At 38.4% G+C, this 17226-nt stretch overlaps 1 protein-coding gene across 2 annotated transcripts in view; it reads left to right on the forward strand.

Moving 5' to 3' along the window:
• Positions 1-1566: 1566 nt before the first annotated feature.
• The window catches only part of EXOC3 (exocyst complex component 3), a 145286-nt gene continuing 129626 nt past the window's right edge, over positions 1567-17226 (forward strand). Inside the window, exon 1 of one of the 2 annotated variants that reach the window (XM_070727750.1) lies at positions 1567-1713. The gene's annotated coding sequence lies outside the window, so the exon portion shown is untranslated. The remainder of the gene's footprint in view (positions 1714-17226) is intronic. The other variant, XM_070727751.1, reaches the window with a different exon arrangement.

Here is a 17226-nt window from a genome sequence, read left to right on the forward strand (position 1 = left end):
CCCTGGCCTCTTGGCCCTGCCCCCCGCCTGCCCGATCCGCCCCCTCTCCGATGCCGCCGCCTCCTGCCTTGGGGCGCGACTTCCCCCGCGGCGGTGTCCGGTGGCGGCGGTGGCGGCTGCGGCGACTGCAGCTTCTTGGGACGAAAGCTCTCCCAGCCAGGGGGCTGCAAGAGAGGGCTTTCTCCATGCGCTTCGGGAATGCCCGCCCCGCCCCTCTCGCAGCCCCTTTGCTGGGAGCGCTTTCGTCCCAGACTTCCAGCAAGGGGGCTGCAGTAGAGGCAGGGCAGGCGTTCCCGAAGCGCTCGGAGAAAGCGCTCTCGCAGCCCCCTTGCCGTCGGTGCCTCCGTTCCGGAGCTCTGCCTCACCGCTGATCACCCTGCCGCCACCCCACAGCTACTTCCCAATGCTGCTGCTGAGAGAAAGAGAGAAAGGGGAGGGAGAGAGAGATAGCAAGAGAGAGAAGAGAAAGAAAGCAAGAGATAGAAAGAAAGAGTGAGAGAAAGAAAGCAATAGAGAAAGAAAGAAAATGAGAGAGAGAGAGAGAGAGCAAGAGGGGGAGAGAGAAAGAGAGAGAAATGACTCTTGATTTAAAGCATATGGTAAAAAGCACCCAAATAATAACAGAGAAAAACCCCCCAGCAGTTTGTGTGTGTGTGTGTGTGTGAACTCTTGAACCATTTCCAATAGCTCACCTGTTATTGGAAATGGTTCACGAGTTCACACACACACACACACACACACACAAGGGGGGAGGAGACAGGGATGGAATAAGAGGAGAAGATAGTAATAAAATAGATTTTGGTTTTGTTTTATTATTAATTTCTTTTAATAAAAAAAGAAGGGAATTTATTTATTTATTTATTTATTTACTTACTTATTTACTTATTTATTTATTTATTCTTCTATGCCGCCCAGTCCCAAAGGGACTGTCGCTCAGACACTATACTTTTCCACCCACACCGAAAAAAATTTAGAGGGAACATTGCCCCTGTGTAAAAAGTTTGGGGGCCCTTCCTGACCTAGTCTATGTGCTATATATGTCAGCGCTTAGTAAAAGCGAGGTAAAAGAGGGAAGCTATATATCTTCCAGGTAAGGATATAGAACATAAGCACTCATTGCCTAAAAATACCCCACCCTCTTTTGTGTTTTACTTTTCTTGAATCATTTATTTATTTATTGGTTGGTTGGTCGGTTTGGTTTGGTTTGGTTTGACTTCTATGCCGTCCAATTCCGCGGGACTCATGGTTGGAGATTTCTTGCCATTCAAGAGACTTTTGCTAAAAAAATTCAAGAGGAAGTCACGCGCGCAGCGTCTGCTCCCACCATCCTTAAACGCTTTGCACCTTTGGAAACTTTCAGCAGCGATCGCTAAAGACCTTAATGAGCTCCGAACTCATTCATTGCTTCTATCCGTGTAACGTCAGCTCTGCAGATTGCCACTCCAATACCAAGTACTGTACTGTATTACATTTTGACAACCGCCTGAAACATTTTGCGCAGGCGTATTTAGGTACTGAAAATGCCTATTTGCCTACGCGTGCGTATGAGCCTCTGGTTGGTGAAGGTTTTTTTTTAGTAGTCTGAAGGACCGAGGCGCAAGCGCACTTCAGTTTCTTTCAGAGGGTTCCGGTAGTTAATAGTGATCCGGGTGAGCCAAAGACAACCTTTCGGGGGTTGCTTTCATTTGATTCTCGCTGTCCTTATTTAACAGGGTAAGTGCATTTACCACTAGATCTCGTAATACCGAAAAGGAGATGGGTCTTGGAGTTTGAATATTCAGGACCTGGATTGCTTGAGGACTTGATAGAGAAACGTTCGCAAGGTTATATAAAAATGCAATGATAAAAGCCGAAAACCATTTTTGCATACAAAATAGATTTCTTCAGCAGATAAAGCGGGGTAGAAAAGGATAGAAAACGACTAGTATTCTATTTATGATAGTTCTTTCTTTGCTGTTATAGTTATAAGTCAATGCGTGGGATGTGGCCCGAATTTATTTTATTTTATTTTATTGGCTTACTGGCTAGAAGCTAGGTGATGAGAATCCATTAGCAACGAAAATAATATTTACTGGCATAAATATTCGACGTGCAGTTGACATGGGATTTTTTTGGGGGTGGTGGTGGTGGTTTTAGGATGCTATGTTCATAGAATCATAAACAAGCCAACCATCCTTTAGCTTAGCATGCTATGGCAGTTTTGCCAGTATGGTGAGTTTATCATTCAGTATGTGCAAATCCAAAAAATTAGATTGAGTAACAGCACTTATGCAAACCGTGAGATTATAAGTTGTGCAATATTTGAAAAAAATTAATAAAAGCTATCCAAATGTAATACAACAAACTTACACATCAGGCTTCTCTTTAATTTTTCTGGATCTCTCAGCAGGCTTTGATGTAGCCATATATTTATTTAAATGTTTATTTAATGTTAATTGGGTCTGGTAATTCTAAACCAGACCCAATTAACATTAAATAAACATTTAAATAAATATATGGCTGCATTCAAATATTGTTGGAAGTACAATAATTTAAAAGGCATTGTATTTTCTTTTCTGAGCTCTTGTACAACTTATCAAACAATTGAAATTGATCCTCAGTGCTTTTTCTTGCACATGTTCTATTTTATGCTTGTTTCATTCACATTTATTATAATCCATTTTCAAAAAAGGAAAATATTAAAAAATGATCGCATAAGGAAGAGGATTTGACCTCTTAATAAAGCACACTTTATAATACATATTACTACAGTTTACAAGTTAATATATTTAAATCTGATACTTTATATATTGTACAGTATGATATATCAAATTGGTAAGATGTCTAAAGGACATTAGTTTATGTTGCTTGCCATTGTTTGTGTTTTGTTTAATAAATTTATTTGCTGTCTTGTTGTGGGGATACTCTGGGCAACTTACAACAATTAAATGGACAAATAAATATATAAAATATAAAAAAGTAAAGAAATAAACCATATGACTGAACAAAAGTACAATAATATTAAATTTAAAAAATGATCAGAGAGAGAATAAAGCACGGGGGGGAAGGAGAGAGATGGTGTCAGCTAATTAGTCTGGCAGCCACCTTTATTGATGTACTCCCCCATTGGTTTCCCCCTATTCAGATGGCAGAGTCAGGTCTTCATACCCTCATGAAAAGATAGGAAAGTGGGGGCAAACCTCACCCCAAAGAGCAGACAGGATATTGCAGAGGGTTGATACTACAATAGAGAAGGTTCAGTCAGAATTCCTTGACCAATGGGATCTTCAGCAGGCTTCTTTGCAGGCAGGAGTAGGGCAGATTAAAGTTCTGTTCCCGGGTCTATTTGACCCAGACTGAAAAATGTTCATTTTAGGTACTTATATTTGGTCTTTTTGAAAGCTTTTTTCACTTGGAAACTAGCTTGAACATTAATGGCATGAAAATTGAACCGAAAAAATTGATGCCTATTGGTTTATTTTGCTCATAAAAGGCGCCCCCCCCCCATGCTTATACTCAAATAGGCTTATACTCAAGTAGGCTATGGTCTTATATTCGAAAATAAACCGATAAGCATCAATTTTTTCAGTTCATTTATATTTTTCTTATGATCAGGAATGTTCAATTTTGTATATCAAACCTTTTGGGGGGAAATCCCTTGGAGATTTGTAGCCTAAAAAAAAATATAAACTGACACGAAATGCTCAAAAATAGGGGTGGGGGCTTTTTGATCAAAATAAACCAATAAGCAATCCCACACCAACTTTAGTAAAATTGAATTCATTTTGCAGGCTAAACTATCTATAAATTGAAAAAAAGATCACAAAAAGGGGGGCGGGGGCTTTTTCATTAAAATAAACCAATAAGCATCATTTTTTTCAGTTCAATTTTCATTTCATTGTGTGCAGAAATGTTCAGACTACTTTCCAAGTGAAAAAAGTTTTCAAATTGACCAAACGTAGGCACCTCAAATGAAGAATCTTCGATCTGGGTCAGGCTGATCTGGGAACAGAACTTTAGGGACTTTTTTTTTCAGCAAGAAAGAAGCCCCCTACCCCCCAAAAAAAATTCTCATAGAGAGAACCCATGAAATGATGCAAAGTCATGAAATTTCAAGTTTCAGATATGCAGGGGGAATTTTTACAGGATCTCAAACTTTTATTTTGGGTTTCACAGACCCAAACAGAACACCTTAAGCGTGATGAAATGGTTCATCAAGTAGTTTGAGCCTTTGCCATGGGGGACTTTAAAGGTAACCAATAGTTTATACTGCATCAGTGGCCAGTGTAGCTCAAAGAGCAGTGGTATAACATGACATTCTATAGGCCTCAAGACTGCTCATGCTGCTTGTACTAATTAAAGCTTCTAAATGCACTTCAAGGCTAATCCCACATAAAGCATATTGCAGTAATCCAAATTAGTGATAACTAGGGTAAGAGTGACCAAGTGCATCTTGATCCAGGAAAAGCCAGTTGGTGCATAACCAAAGCTATTCAAAGATTCTCCAAGATTCTCCAAGACATGACTGTGATCTGATTTTCAAGCAGAAATCATAAGTCCAGGAGAACCCCCAAGTTGCAAACTGGTTCTGAATGGGATAGTGCAATAGAGCTAAAGATGTCAAAGATCCAGATTTTGAAGTTCCATGAACCCAAAGCCACTTGTTGTTACCCGGATTTATTCCTAGCCCGTTGTCCCACATCTAAGACTTTACAGCCTCCAGGCACTGTGAGAGGATAGTAGCACATCACTCGGGTCACTCAAATGTGGATATAGTGTATAAAGTTGAGTTTCAGCAGCACTTTGATGATATTTCAATCCTTGATCACATTCAGCAGCTTCATTAGATATTTAACGGGAGTGGAAAGAGCCCTGCAATATGCCATAAAAGAGTGGGTGGAATGTGGTATCTTAGTTTATTTGATTTGATTTGACTTCTATGCTGCCCAATCCCTTGAGCTTCAGGGCGCCTTATAACAGTATAAATATACAATACAATCGTTCCTAACACCACTGATTGATTAAAGAAAAGAGCTAAACCAATATAGAACTGTGCTGTTCAGTTCTAAACTCTGTAGCCGGCCCAAAAGGATACCATGGTTGATGTTACTGAAGGTTGCTGAGAGGTCAAGGAGAGCCAAGTTGGTTTTCATCCCATTCTACTAGAGATCGTCCATTAATGTGTGATCTATGTCTGATAGCCTGACCTGAAATCTCACTGAAAGACATCTAAGAAATTAGTTCCATCCTCTGAAGTTGTCAAATAATCATTTTATCTATCACTTCCCCAAAAATGGGGAGAAGGGAAACTGAATGGAAATTGTCAAGGCAGTTGGTATTGAGTGAAGGTTTTTTTGGAGTGCAAATCAGGGCCTCTTTGAAATGTTATGGGAAAGTCCCTTGCAGTTAGGAATTTATCATTGCCTGAACCCACCTGTTGGTCATTGTTCTGAAGGCTTTTATTAGCAAGAGCTATGATGGCGAACCTATGGCACGTTTGCCACAGGTGGTATGTGGAGCCATATCCGAGGGCATGCAAAATATTGCCCTATGTCAACTCCAGCATGCTGGCCAGCTGATTTTCACCCTTGGGAAAGGCCGTTTCGCCCTCCAGATGCTTCAGGGAAGCTTCCATGAAGTCCTGGAAGCAAAGAAATCACCCAATGGACATTGTTCAGTTTTTTGCATTCCGGAAGGTTCAGGAAAGCTTCCTAAAGCCCTGGAGTGCAAAAAACAGCACAACTGCCTCACCAGATAGGCTTGCTCATAGTTCATTTAACCTAGTTCTAAAGCAATCGGAAAAATCTAAAAGTACCCCTCGCGAGTTGAGTAGGGGGAGGGTGTCGCGGTTTGTGAGTGATTAAAGTCTGTTAGGACCTTAACCCCGCGGAGTCGATGGATAAAAGCCTTAGTCATTTATTCAAAACAAGATATATTTATTGTAAAAACAGAAATAAAACATGTCTCGAGGGACAACGCAAATATCCGTCTTTACATAATGGAGGATAGGAAGAGAAAAAAAGTGAGGAAAAAGGAAGTGAGCTGGCAGGATATTGCATCATAATAGGAGGATCTAATAAGGCACACACAGTTAACTCTTTCATTACTAAATGTCTCTGAGAGGTTGTCAATATTCAGTGTGACACCCCTTCTTTGGCAGTCATCAGTGACATTGTTCACATAAGGCACATTCCTTTGCAGAGGTATTCATGTTGGTCAGCTGGCAGTGGTTTGTTTAGCACGTCAGCAATTTGTTCAGTTGTGGGCACATAATGTAGCTTCACGAATCCTTGTTTTACATATTGTCTGGCATTCTTATATCTTATGTCGATGTTCCATGAACGCGCTCCAACATATTCAGTTTCAGATATGAAGGTAATGGAGCGATTGTCCTCCATAATAACAAATGGTTTCATAGGATCACTCCAAATACTATCAACAAGAGCAGAAACACAGGTTAAAGCATTGCAACAGTCAGAAACACAGGCATATTCTGACTCAGTAGAAGAACAAGAAATAAAGTTCTGCTTTCTAACTTTCCAATAAATTGGACAACCATTTAATAACATTATATAACCATATTATATTATATATAACCACCTCAATTAACAGAAGAACAACAGGAGAGGATGGAAAGCCCTATAACAATGGAAGAACTCCTTACAATTATTAAAAGGCAGAAAAATAATAAAGCTACTGGACCAGATGCTATCCCAGCAGAGTGGTATAAAATAGAAAATGAGACAATAAGAAAGAATATGTTACAAATTTTTAACTAATGCAGGCTAGATGGTAACATCCCTAAATCATGGTCTGAATCTTTGATAACCTTAATCCATAAACCAGATACAGCAATGGAAAAAGTTAAAAACTATAGACCAATATCGCTACTAAACGTTGATTATAAAATATTTACTGCAATATACGCAGATAGGTTAAAAACAATTATAAATAGTAAAATCCATCAAGACCAGAATGGTTTCTTGCCAGGTAGACAGATTAGAAACAATCTTAGAACAATTATTAATGTATTAGAATATTATGAACCCAGAAAAAACATTATCATTAATGTTTCTAGATGCTCAAAAAGCTTTTGACAACGTCTATTGGACATTTATAAAAATGCAACTAAATAAAATGAGATTTGGTCCTAAATTTGTTAATTTAATAGATGCCATTTACTCAGAGCAAACAACTAAAATTACATTAAATAATGATCAATTGGAAGCTTTTAAAATAAACAAAGGAGTTCGACAAGGATGTCCCATTTCACCCCTACTGTTCATTGTGTCCCTAGAAACCCTATTAATAAAGATTAGAGCAGATTCAAGGATAAAAGGCTTAACTGTTGGAAAAGAGATATATAAAGTTCAAGCCTTCGCAGATGATTTGACTTTTATTATTGAAGATCCGATTGTAACAGCTCCAAGATTAATTCAGATAATAGAACAATATGGTAAGGTAGCAGGTCTAAAAATAAATAAAAATAAAACACAATTCATAACAAAAAATATGAATAAAACTCAAGAAAGTAATTTGGAACGCATTTCTGGAATCAAGATAGCTAAAAAAGTTAAATATTTGGGAATATGGCTAACTGCCAAAACAATAACATTAAAAAATGATAATTATATAAAATTAATCAAGGAAATTAAAAAAGACTTAGAAATATGGAACAATTTAAAAATATCTTTTCTGGGAAGAATTGCCACAATCAAGATGAACATTCTACCTAAAATCTTGTTTTTGTTTCAGGTAATCCCAATAAATCCAGGGGGAAATTTTTTTAAAATGTAACAAACATGGTTAAAAAAATTTTATGGCAAGGTAAAAAGGCAAGAATAAAAATAAGCATGCTAGAGGACATAAAAGAGAGGGGAGGTTTTGCCCTCCCAAATTGGAAATTATATTATCAGGCAGCCGCCTTAACATGGATTAAAGATTGGATAACTTTGGAAGATAAAAGAATATTAAAATTAGAAGGTCATGACCTTATGCTTGGCTGGCATGCCTTTGTATGGTATGATAAAGATAAAAATCATTCATATTTTAAAAGACACACATTAAGAAAATACCTATTGGAGGTATGGAAACATATAAGGAAAAACCATTTTTTAACCATCCCTGAATGGGTTGCCCCTCTAGAAGCAATCATACATCCAAATTCTACTAAGGATACAAACATAATAAGATATAAAGATTTGCTAGATGACCAAATGAAGTTAAAATCTAGAATCAAACTACAAGAAGAAGGAATAATAATTGATTGGTGGCATTATGCACAGATTAGATCTAGATACCAGAAGGACAGTAGGCTTTATATTTTTAATAAAAACAAAAATTCATTGAGTAACTTAATCACTATCAATCAAAATAGAATAATTGGGAAAATATATAAATATTTGATTGCCCATAGGAACATTGAATTAACCTTAAAAGATAACATGATAGCTTGGTGCAAAAATATAGGCAAAGATATAGATATAGATACATGGGAGAAAGTTTGGATACATAATTGGAAAATGACAAAATCAGTGTCTTTAAAAGAAAACCAAATCAAAATGTTCTATAGATGGCATCTCCCACCATACAGAATAGCAAAAATGTTTCCCAAGACTTCTCTGTTATGTTGGAAATGCAAGAAAGAAATAGGGACCTACTACCACCAATGGTGGACATGTGGCAAAGCTAAAATGTATTGGAAAATGATAGAGAAAATGATAAAAGAAATAGTTATGCAAAATATAGAAATCACCCCGGAGTTTTGTTTGTTAGGAATTACTAACCACGTTTATAAGCAAGAAATTTTATATTTAATTATACATATTTTAACTGCGGCAAGAATTATGTTCGCGCAAAATTGGAAAGGGGAAAATATCCCCAAAGAAGAAGAAATTATTACAAAAATACTAGACTGCGCGGAAATGGATATGATGACAAGATGCTTAAATGATCAAGAAGAAACGAAATTTTATGAAACATGGAACAAAGTTTATATATGAATAGACAAGAAAAAAATAAAAGAAAATTAAAGTTAAAATACGTAAAGAAACAAATATGTATGTAATGGTTGAAATTTACTTTTTTTAAAGAATAGCATTAGAATTAGTTTATATATACAATAGTAGTAAGATGAGAAGAATGCTTGATTTTATCTTAGTTAAAATTATTTGTTATTAGTCCTTTTTTATTAGCTATTCTTCGTTTATTAGTATTTAATTGTGTATTCAATTATGTATTCTTTTTTCTATATTTGCATTTATACTTTTGAGATAAGCGGGGAATATACTTCCCCACACTATATGTTCAATGTTTGTAAGTCTGTACGTTCTTTTATGAAAATTAATAAAAAAATTATTTAAAAAAAAACATATACCGTATATACTCGAGTATAAGCCGACCCGAGTATAAGCCGAGGCACCAAATTTTGCCACAAAAACTGGGAAAACGTATTGACCCGAGTATAAGCCGAGGTTAGAAAATGCAGTGGCTACTGGTAACTTATAAAAATGGAAAACAATAAAATTACATTAATTGAGACATGTTTTAGAATATTTATTTTAAAGAAAACCAGTAAACTAGCTCTGTAAATTTAAAAGAGGGTAAACAAATTAACAATATTAACAATAAATTAAAAAGTAAAAAAAGTAGCTCGATCAGGAAGCTAAAACCTAAGAGTTAAAATCCTTCAAAACTGGATTCCTTCTCATCATTAATTGGATTTACATTATTGTTCTGTTTTTATATATGCTGTGAGCCACCCTGAGTCCTTGGAGAGGGATTGCATACAAATCCAATTAAATAAATAAACAAACAAACAAACAAACAAATAAGTATATCCAAAGAAGAGCTTCAGCATTAGCTGCTGTGAGGTTATCAGCATAGAAAACCAAATAGATAGATAGATAGATAGATAGATAGATAGATAGATAGATAGATAGATAGAAATAGATAGATAGATATAGATAGAAAGATAGATAGACAGACAGACAGACAGATAGAAAAATAGATAGATCGATAGATAGATAGATAGAAATAGATACAGATAGATAGATAGATAGATAGATAGATAGAAAGAAAAATAGTTAGATAGAAAAATAGATAGATAGAAATAGATACAGATAGATGATAGATAGATAGATAGATAGATATAGATAGAAAGATAGACAGATAGAAAAATAGATAGATAGATAGATAGATAGATAGATAGATAGATAGAAATAGATACAGATAGATAGATAGATAGATAGATAGATAGAAAAATAGATAGATAGAAAAATAGATAGATAGAAAGATAGACAGATAGAAAAAGAATTCCTGTCTAGCTCTGCCTCATAACACATTATTAGATCCTATCCAAGCAAGGACAGCAACTACCACAAAATACCATTTTTTAAATAGTTTAAATCCTTTCAAAGGAGGGGGAGGAGAATCTGACAGCAGGGGGCCTTTTTAATCCGACTCACCATTGCAAATGGCTGCCTTCTTTGCTTGAGCTAGGGAGAGGAACTACGGCGTGCAAGAGGAGACAAAAGCTGGTGCCTCCTCGCTCTGGCTCAAGCAATGGCGCCCTCGTGTGGTGACTTTGTCAATGATCCGAGTATAAGCCGAGGCTGTGTTTTTCAGCCCATTTTTGGGGCTAAAAAACTCGGCTTATACTCGAGTATATACGGTAACCAGAAGTACTTTTTCATGTTTCTTTGTCACCTGCCCAATCAGAGTCTGCGTAGCAAACTAACTCAGGAAACTTGTCGTGTTTTGGTTCTAGGAACAACTTCATGTCTTTTGTGTGCTTCATTTATCTCAGCAATCTCTTTATGCATGTCCAATGAAATTTAGTTGCTTTGCCAACGTACCGTGACAAAAGATTAACACTAAGTGAAATGTCGGGTCTTGTCCAACTGCTAATGTATAACAGTGACCCAATGACTGAAAAGTGTTTGATTTTCAAATTCAGGACTACTCTGTTGTGTCAACTTGTAAAAATCTGTTTGCATTGGAGAGCGACATGGATGTGCGTCAGTCATGTTGCAATTTTGCAAAAGTTGATCAATTTTGTTTTCTTGGTAACTGCGACTCATTGGGACTCTGGAAGCAGTTGCTCTGGATTTAAGTCTTCCATAACTTCTTCTGTTAAAAGTTTGCACACTCTGGATGTGGTGCGTTGAGCTAAAGGTATGTTGTTATACTTTGAAATGGCATCTCTCCAATCATCATTTAAAGAGCTGATAATAACACTGTTCATTTGGATGTCATCAATATTGTAACCTCTTTCAATCAATTATTTTTGCATTGCTAAAAGTTTAGACAAATGTGCAGCAATTTTCTCTCCAGGCTTTAATTTAGTAGTGAAAAATTCAGAAAATAATAAGCATGTTCCTTCAGCTGAAATTGGTCTATAAAGTTCATCTAAAGATGTGATCAAGGAACTTGCAGTGATATCATGTGAAAATCTAACTGATAAATCTGTTTTCATTGACATTAACATTAATGTCCTTGCTCTTGTGTCTAAAGCCCTTTGCCCTTCAGTCCACAGTTTATTTGGTGGATTGAAAGCCATGTGATGAACGCCTTCACTGTGTAGTCTTATTCTAATTTCATGTAACCAAGCCTTTAAATTCTGTCCATTATTCTTTAATCTTGACTCACCTTTCAATGGTGATGAAACAGGAACTTGCCTTTGGACTGCAGCTTGTACTGCTACTGGTTGTTGCATTTGAGGAGCTGGAAACCATGGTTGGTGTATTTGAGGAGTTGGAACCCACGGTTGTTGTATTTGAGGAGTTGAAACCCACGGTTGTTGCTCCTATTGCATCTGCGTACTTTGGCTTCTTTGTGGTATTTGTTCCATAGGCATTGGCTGAGTTACAAATGGTGGTTGGCTTGTAGGTATTGGCGGTTTTTCTGCAATGTAGTAGTGTTCTGCAGAGGCCTTTTGCCCCATTGAAACATCTGAAATACAATCTTCTTCACATTCAGCAAAATATATCTCATTGTAAACATTGTGTTTAATATCTGGCGGGGGCAATTGCTTTAAAAGGCCACTAGATGGCACTGCAACATTACTTTTGAGCATTTGTGGAAAAACAGAAATCGCAGGCTGCATTTGCTTAATTTGGTCACTAGATGGTGCTGCAACATTACTTTCATAATAACGTATCTGTAAGTCTTTGGCTCTGTTAAGCTTCTTTTCCTTTTGAGTAATTTGAGTACAATAAAAATCTATTAAATCTTTTTCACTTGTAGTAAGGTCGGTTGACCTCCTTTGTGCATAAAAATTAGTGCCTTTTAAATCTTCCAGATTGGCAACAAAAGAATTTAAAGTTAGTATATCAGCATCTGAACTCACACTTGGTGATGGAGAGGATCGATCACTTTTTAAAACCATTTCAGAGTCTTTTAAAGATTCCTGTTTATTGAAATGTCTGACTTTCTGTTTCAGCACCTAAACAGGAGACGCCATATTTTTCTATGTTGCACTTGAAAATTCCCTCACTATGAGGCTGCGAGAGTACAAAGAAAAATCTTCTATCTGGCTGGAAGCATAAATTGGCTGAGAAGAAACTCCTTCTGACAGTTTTACAGCTTCTGTAACATCAATCAACTGTTTTACATCAAGGCTTAAAGGAGGGGGTGATTTGTTCACTGTTTCCTTTTGTCCGGCTTGGATTTCTTTCTCTGTAGGAGGCAAAGCTGCTTCTTCCACTGAGATCTCTCTCCGATCAGGAGGTTCTGTCTGCATTTCAGCATTCCTTGTTTCTCGTGCCTTTGTTAGCTTTGAAAGTGCATCATTTATCTCCTTGTCAGACATTGTAAATACTAAAGAGTCTGAGAGATAAAATTTTCTCTTCTTACCAGGCATATCAAGCCTTTAGAGATTATTATTTTTAGGCTTAATTAAGAGAACCATCCTCTGCTACCATGTCGCGGTTTGTGAGTGATTAAAGTCTATTAGGACCTTAACCTCGCGGAGTCGATGGATAAAAGCCTTAGTCATTTGTTCAAATCAAAATATATTTATTGTAAAAACAGAAATAAAACATGTCTCGAGGGACAACTCAAATATACATCTTTACATAATGGAGGATAGGAAGAGAAAAAAGTGAGGAGTGAAGAAGAAGGAAGTGAGCTGGCAGGATATTGCATCATAATAGAAGGATCTAATAAGGCACACACAGTTAACTCTTTCATTACTAAATGTCTCTGAGAGGCTCTCAATATTCAGCGTGACAGAGGGGAGGGTCAGCTTGCCCAGTGCACAAGACTAGGGGGGAGTGCTGCTTATGCACTTCAAACGCAGCAGACAAGCATGCAAGGGTGGTGGTGAGGGCGGCTAGAGTGAAGGCAGGGATTAGGAGCTAGATGTTCTCCCAGAGGAAGGTGGGAAAGGTTTGATAGTCACCATGCATGGCTCAGCCCTCCGCCTTCCTGGCTAGGCTGCACAGCTGAGAGGCAATGGAGCAAACCATGTGCAGCTGGCAGCATGGCTTTTGCCTGTCTGTTTCTGGGCACGGTGCTGTTGCTTCTCAAACCACTGCCCGAAGCCAGCATCTCTGCAGCCAGCCACTTCGCTTCTCCATCTTATTTGTCTGCTGCCTCTCAGGGCCAAAGTCAAAAGGGGGGGGCGATGAGGGCTCTGAAAGCAAGGGGGGGTGAGGGCAGTTAGAGCTAAGGCAGGGGTTTGGAGCTGCGCATCCTCCTAGCGGGAGGTGCGCGGGTCTACCCGCTGCCTTCCTGGCCAGGCTCCGCAGCTGAAGGGCAATGGAGCAAACCATGCATGGCTGGCAGCATGGCTTTCACCTATCTGCTTCTGTGCATGGCACTTCTGTTTCTCGGACCACTTCCATTTGGGGATGACAGGTCAGGTAGGGTAGGGTAAAGTGGGGTGGGGGCTGGACGGTTCTCAAGACAGACATCTTATTGGAGTTCAACAACTCTGTGTGTCTGTCAGTTGGTCTCTTTAGGGGTCAAAAGCCATGAGATGGGCACATTTCATGGCCCACTCCCACCCAACCCACCTAATCTGTCATTCCCAAACAGAAGCGGCACGGAAAGCAGCAGCTCATATCTAGAAGCAGATGTCAACCATACGCAGTTTGCTCCATCGCCCTCAGCTGTGGAGCTCAGCCGGGAAGGTGGAGAGCACATGCACACATACTACCCCCCCAAAGCCCTTTTGGCACACAAACCAAAAAAGGTTCACCATCACTGTGCTAGAGAGACAAGAGTCTAATTGACAGGTGGTTGCATTGATAGCACTGAGGACTCGGTTCATTTACTTAAATAGAAGAAATAATGCCATTTTGCATTAGGCACAACCTGTCCAGAGCCTTGGTTCCAGGCCATTACCAAGGCATCAGTAGAATTATGCAGCAAATCTTTTGTGACATTCTTAAGGTTCCCTCTGATATCCATTGGGTTCACCAGTCTTCATTATGAGAATATTGGAGTAATTTTCTCTTGTTACCCTGTTTTTCCTATCTGTTTCTTTCAAAACCGTATAGTTGTCTATTTGTTCTGGTGTGTAAAGTTTGAATGAATCATGGCAACTGATCCAAATTTTATTAATCTGAACAATTTCATCAGTCAGAGCAAAATTAATTAGGCATCTGCTAGAATGTACCAACTCTTTTCACTTCAGGGGTTTCTCCCCATAATGCATTGCAATATGTCAATTAAGACTCAATAATCCAGACAAAAGGTGTGTAAAGGATGACTCATGGCAACTGGAACAAATGTCGTTAATTTGAGATGTTTCATTGTTCATCCAAGCAACTTCATCAGTCAGAACAAAATTGCGCTGACTCTTGCTATACCAAGTCAGCTCTTTGATTCTGTCTGAAGTTCAACTTGTAGACACTTCTGGCTTGGATGATTGAGTTTTCATTGATATATTTGTTACGATGCTTTTCTATCAGTACCATGCATGCTAATTCCTCTATTTAGAATGCCACAGTAGCACATTTATGACTGTTTTGCTTGAGAATCTTAGAAATATAGCAAATTATATACAAAGTCATTCAGTTAGACTCCCTGTATGATATAGGTTCATGTGGAACAATGGGGAAATGTCTTTCTCAGTTATCTGAGAATAATCTGGTTTTTTTAGTCCCAAGGAAGTAGACAGAGTCTTCACTACTGTTAATGCAACTATCAGTTGATTAGATACTTGTTCATCCTGGTTAGTGAAAACCTCCTGGATGGTGACTGTCAGATGGATTCAGGCAGTGATAAATTCTTCAGTGTAGGAGGGAATGTTCCTGGGGCCTTTTTAAAAACATTTTTTAAATTAAATTATAGAGTATTATATAATACAAAATACAAAAGTAAATATAAGAACAGTGAAGAGGAAGGGAAAGAGAACTGAGAAAAGATAGGGGGGGAGAAAAACACTCTCTATTACAATAAAATAAGGCATTAACATAAATCATGTTCTGTCTGGGTGCCCCCAGACTTCAACACCAACTGGAAAAAGCAGCCAGACACGCTGGTAAAAGCAAAAGCACTTTATAGTTTGAAAAATAAACACAGAGAAAAACCTGTTCTTCCCAACAGGCAGGCTATGAGACTTCACAGCAGAGTCCTGATGGCCAGACAATACAGCAGACTTCTTGCTGGCACACCCACCACTGTAGAGAATAAGACCCACACCTTTTTCCCCCAAGGTTTCAGTATTCAAAGTCACAAACCAGAATTCCAAGACGCCAAAGATCACAGCCAGGTCCCAGGACTCCCAAAGATAATACTCCACAAGCCAGGAAGGGTGGGTCTGCCTTTTCAGCCTTTCCAGAGAGCACCACACCCAAACCCAGCTGTTGCCTCTTTAGTGCTGAAAGTACCTGGCTAATTGTCCCCTTCGTTGTGTTGCTCTTCTCTGCCGGAGATCGATTATTGCTTGTGCATTTTCATCTAAGGAATCCAGGCTGCTTGCTGGGGAGAGCTCCCTCTCAGGGGACTCTGGCTGTCCTCCCTCTCCCTCAGCCTGAGATTCCTCCTCCCCGTCTGCCTGAACCTCCTGTTCCTCATCCTCCCCCTCTGAGCAGGAAGCCGGCAGAGGATAAGCCGTTCCCTGAGGGGCCTCAGACGGAATCACAACAAATCATACCTTTTTTCTTTTCCATAATAGTATGAGCAAGTCATTTCTATAAAGATTATCAGTCTAATCTGTAAAACCCAAGTCAGATTTTCATTCTTTTCCACATCAAGCATGAAATTTGGAAGCAGTTTCCATATGGAAGCAAAAGTACTTATGTTCTTTTATTGAATCAAAGTACCTTATTTTTGGAGTATAAGATGCACCCTTTTCCTCCCCAAAAGAGGCTGAAAATTTGGGGGCATCTTATACTCCGAATGTAGCTTTTTTGAAGCTTTTCCCCCCAGCCCTAATAAGCTGCTAATGATCTTCCCAGCTCTTACCTTGCAGGCTTTTCCATTGTTATTCTCTCCAAAGAATGTTTTTCCAGCCCTACGTTTTTGCAGGCTTTTTTCATTGCTCTACTTGCCCCGAATATGTTCCTGTCTGTTAACAAGGTACTAACAGTCTTCTCAGTTCTTATTAGCTTGCAGGCTCTTTCATTGTTACTCTCTCCAAATATGGTTTTTTAACCTCTAATCAGGGGATAAAATAATGAGCTGAAGCTGACCACAGTACAGACATTAGCTAGATGAATACGTTATAGCCAGAATTCCCCCTTCCGCCACCTATTTTCCTCTCCCAAAACTAAGGTGTGTCTTAGATTCCAATGCGTTTTATACTCCGATATAAACTGACCTCTGATCCCGCCCCACCAACACCGTCTGTGACCAGCCAGAAAGGTAAGAGGAGAACCACCATAATACAGTGTTATGTTGCACAATTAATTGTTTCCGCTGCTATATTTAAGTAGATAATCTATTTTTAATCTTTACAATTGAGGTTTAATCCTGTAAATAAATGCAATAATCCTAACTCTGAAGAGCTTGAACATTTCTTTGGCGCAAGAGAGATTTATGTTGACACCAAAAAACCATGTTATCCTATCACATATCTGTTGCTCTATTTGATGTTTATTGAGAGATTCACTATTGCTATAAAAATACTTTAGTCTATAAAGATTATATGCACTCAGCATTTTAGCCAAACCATTATAATTATCCAGATTAAGACATGTTAGTGAAGCTTCCAGTTCCGGCACTGGAATGGCAGGCAGCGTGTGCTGAGAACTCCGTTCAACCCTCTCCCAGAAAGCCTGCTCTGCAGCTCATACT

Source organism: Erythrolamprus reginae, chromosome Z, assembly GCF_031021105.1.
Source record: "Erythrolamprus reginae isolate rEryReg1 chromosome Z, rEryReg1.hap1, whole genome shotgun sequence".
NCBI classification, from domain to species: Eukaryota; Metazoa; Chordata; class Lepidosauria; order Squamata; family Dipsadidae; genus Erythrolamprus; species Erythrolamprus reginae.